The sequence below is a fragment of the Marmota flaviventris genome, chromosome X (genome assembly GCF_047511675.1).
Source record: "Marmota flaviventris isolate mMarFla1 chromosome X, mMarFla1.hap1, whole genome shotgun sequence".
Classification (NCBI taxonomy): domain Eukaryota; kingdom Metazoa; phylum Chordata; class Mammalia; order Rodentia; family Sciuridae; genus Marmota; species Marmota flaviventris.
The window spans coordinates 124,806,247-124,810,835 of NC_092518.1; positions in this window are offsets into that span (position 1 = coordinate 124,806,247).

Here is a 4,589-nt window from a genome sequence, read left to right on the forward strand (position 1 = left end):
ATAGATGGTCCCTGAATTGTTTGTACATTTTAGAGTGTGTACGGGCTCTCTCTTGTCCAGCGAGGAGGTCCATAGAACAGTATAGTGGAGAGCATGGCTGTGGAGCTGCTAATCAAGACCTCCGGAGACCAAGCAGGAAGCAGGTCTGATTTTATTGTACAGTTACCATGTATATATACCAAGGCAGTAGCTAAGCAGATTATAGGCAGCCATGAATATAATTTCTTGCTAACTCTCCTTGCAATGACCAATCGAGGAGACCCATCGAGGAGTGGGCCGTGGAGCAAGCGCAGGGGTTGCAATACATGGCTTCATGCTCAGGGCTATGCCTCCAGGGTAAGCTGCCTGACACTCACATGCCTAGCATGAGGGAAGTGGCTTGCCACTCAGATGCCTTTAACATATGCTATGTATGCAGTATTCCATGCACTTGTCCCTATAAGAGTGCATAAAATTTCCTTTGGGAGGAATGCCTAGGGTCTATCCCAATAAATTTTGATTTAGTATATATGGAAGTTAAGCCCTGGAATCTGCAATTTTTACAAGTACCCAAATGACTCTGATGTAGGTAGTCCTAGGTTAGCACATTGAGAATTATATTTTATAAATTTTATGTTGTAGGAGTCTAAAGAAATCATGGAGGAACAACTGTATCTCAATTAAGAAGGTCAAGCTTTGTGACTGAGTTGAAGCTTCTTTTCTCTGCATTTTTCAGTAGTGACTTGCAACTTTAACTTCACAGATAAGTGTTGATTTTAGAAAGAATTGACAGCTACACTGAGTGTTAGCAGAAAAGAAATCACAATTATCTGAGACCACCAATTAAAGGTATGAGTTTTAGAAAATAGTTATAAAACATGGATTGAATGGATTAGAATGAGTGTTAAGAGAGAGAGAGTGAGAGAGAGAAAGATAGAGGGGTATTTGCCTGATTCCACAAAATATTGAGTATGCAAAGCATATCTTCTTACATCTCAATTTTTAAACTGTGACATACTTATTTGTTTACATAGGTAACTTGGCCTATAAAGTATGAAACCTTTGATGGCAGAGGCTGTGTCTTATTCTCAGTAATATATGTGCTTACTATAAAGCATATCCAGTGCAATCAGATGAAAGAAAGAAATTAAAGGGATATTAATAGGAAAAAGAAGAGCTCATACTATCCCTATTTGATGAGTACATGATCCTATATTTAGAAGACCCAAAAATCTCTACTAAAACCTCCTAGAACTCATAAACAAATTCAGCAAAGTACCAGGGTTTAAAATGAATATAAATAAATCAATTGCATTCCTACACAGGAAGGACATATCAGCTGAAAGAGAATTCAGGAAGACTACCCTCTTTACAACAGCCTAAAAGACAATAAAATTATTTGGGAATCAACCTAACAAAAGGGGTGAAAGACCTCTATAATGAAGACTACAGAACACTAAAGAAATTCCTATACATATTCCAATGATATAGAAAAAGCAATCATAAAATTCATTTGGAAAAATAAGAGGCCCAGAATAGCCAAAGCAATCCTTACTAAGAGTGAAGCAGGTGACATCACTATGCCAAACTATACTACAGAGCAACAGTATAAAAAAGAGCATAGTATTTGCACCAAAATAGAAATGTAGACCGATGGTACAGAATGGAAGACACAGAGAGTAACCCATATAAATACAGTTACATCATACTAGACAAAGGTGCCAAAAACATGCATTGGAGAAAAGATAGCCTCTTCAACAAATGAAGCTGGGAGAACTGGAAATCCATATGTAATAAAATGAAATTGAACCCCTATATCTAACTGTGCATAAAACTCAACTCTAAGTGGATCAAGGACTTAGGCATTAGACCAGAGACCCTGCACTTACTAGAAGAAAAAGTAGGCCCAACTCTCCAACATGTTGGCTTGGGAACTGACTTCTTCAACAAGACTCCTAAAGTGTAAGAAGTAAAATCAAGAATCAATAAATGGGATGGTATCAAACTGAAAACCTAAATAGAATAAGTTATACTCTATGTATGTATATTCTGCCAAAATACATTCTACTGACATGTATAACTAAAATTAAAAAGAAAAAAAAGACAACTGAAAAAAAGTGCAGCCTATAATAGTATTCAATAGGTTTTTGTTTAATAAACAAACATCTGAATTCATAAATATTGGAATTCAGGGAGAACTGGGATATTGAGCCAAAGATTCATGGCACAGTTTCTACATAGTAGGATGCCTATGAGCCAAGGAATTGTGGAACAAGATGATCTTGGACAGCTTGGAAACTCTGAAGCTTCCATGGTCTAACATGGGACATGCTGATACCTACAATAATAATCATATTAATCAAAGTTATCTTTGCATAGTTGATAATATCTCTTATCAAAACATGAAATTATGATAGAGGCCACATTTTTGGTTTGTTATACTGTGGCATTAAGCATAATAACTAACACAGGACAAAATGCTCATTTCCTATGAGTGATTAATTAGGCATTATACAACTGTGTATTGTCAGTATCAAATGTTTTCTGTCATCAGATTTCAAAAGGACTTTTTATCTTGTTTCTGCATGGGAATAAGGAAATTCAGTAACCATGAATATTTCAAAGTGCTTATAATTAAAACTTCATGTGCTTCATGGCACAAAAACGTTTCAAAGATTGAGCCAATTGTTTGCTGATTCTACTATCAGTCTGCACCCATGCATGCTGACAGCTGGCTAGTAAACACTGCATGTCATTGCTTCTCAGCAACCATGGAAGTAATAAAATTTCTCTTTTTTTGTGTAGCATCATTAATATTTAAGGAAAAGTGTCAAGTATTTTATACTAAGGTTTTCATTTGAGGAAAGACAAGTTCACCTGAAGTTGAAGGCAAACTTTTATCATGTTGGACCATTGTATTAATGTCTCATTATTATAATGAGATACCTTATATAGTGTATTTATGAGGTAAAGATAGGTGTATTTTGACTCAGATTTCTGGAAGTTCAGGTTAAGATAATATGACCCCATGGGTTTGGGTGTCTGGCAAGGGTGGCACATCATGGTGGGAGTATGTGCCTAAGTGAGTTGTCACATTGATAGGTAGGAAGCAGAAATACAGTTGATTAGGGCCATTTTGAGAACATGTCCATAATGACCAAAGTACTGACCTCTTAAGGTCCACAGAACCTCCCAATATCATTCTGCTGGTGTGATTATATATACATACATATATATATATATATGGAAGTCCAAAAGAAGATCTATATGTATATATGTGTGTGTATATATATATATATATATATATATATATATACATACATACATACATACACATACACACACACACACACACCAAAAGAAGATATATATATCTTCTTTTAGACCTCCATATAAATAATCTAAATCATACAGGCCATGGAAATAGATTATAAACTACTAATGCTAAAGAGCAACATGGTTTCTTATTCACTTCCTGATGACTGAGGAAAAGTCAAGGTCAAGTTGTATAGAGCCCTTAGACATGGGGTGAGTGTACTTGGGCAAAAGGAGGAGTAGAATGGTTGTGAGCAATTATAGTTGTATATGTAGCAAACAAACAAATGCTAGATATTGTGTATTAAATAGAGGCAAAGTCAAGGTATATAGTCTTAAACTTTCTCCAACATGAGGGTCCTGCTTCATCAACAATGAAACCAAGACCCCAAACAAGACAGTAAGAATTAGAAAAACAATGAAAAAATGGTATAGGTGTAACTAGATCTGGTATACCTTGAGGCATCCCCCCCCCCATGGAATGTATGAATGCAGCCTTGAATCATTTAAAGGAGACAATTGGAACAGTCAAAGATTACCTATCATGTGATGTAATTATCTAAGTGCCCTGTTAGAAGCTTGCATCCATACTTACAGAACTCTACACAGTTGTCATGACTTTTCATCCAAAATGTTGACAACTGAGAATAGGAAAGAAAATAAGCTCCATTTATTTCATACTAAAAGTTTTCAAGAAACACAGACCTGAGCTATTATAATGATCATTAAGCTGGTGGGAAAAGTAATGCTTGGGAGGAAGTGGGAGCAATGGGACCTGCTAAGAGCCAAGTATATGATGCATGGCATTTTTGGTTGAAAGGTGACGCCAGCTAGCCATTGAGTTGATATGATTATGTTAAGATTTGCATTCATATGGATATTGGACTCCTGCTGTTCACCTAGGCCGGCTACGGGACTCCTGGAGAGTTCCCATTGGTTGGGGAAGTACAGTAGGAGGGAGTTCCGGGGGAGGAGCTCGCTCGGCGGTCCGAGAGGAGGCCGCGTGGGTGGAAAAATCTTCCCGGGCGGTACCGGACATTGGCGGCAGTTTCAAAAAATAAACTTTGTTCCTGCTTGAGTGGCTCGTGATTTTGTGCCCAGCCAGACTGCGGCAACTGGTGGCCCGTACGGGGAACGCCTGAAGTTTGGAGGTGAGTAAAATTGCTCGCCCCTGAGGGAAGGCAACAAAATGGGTGACCATTTCAAAAAACAATGTGTTCTCGTTTTGATTTATCTTGTTTTTGTTTCAAGCTGCCTATCCCTAGAATTTTCTCAGGCAAACTGGGAAAATTGGT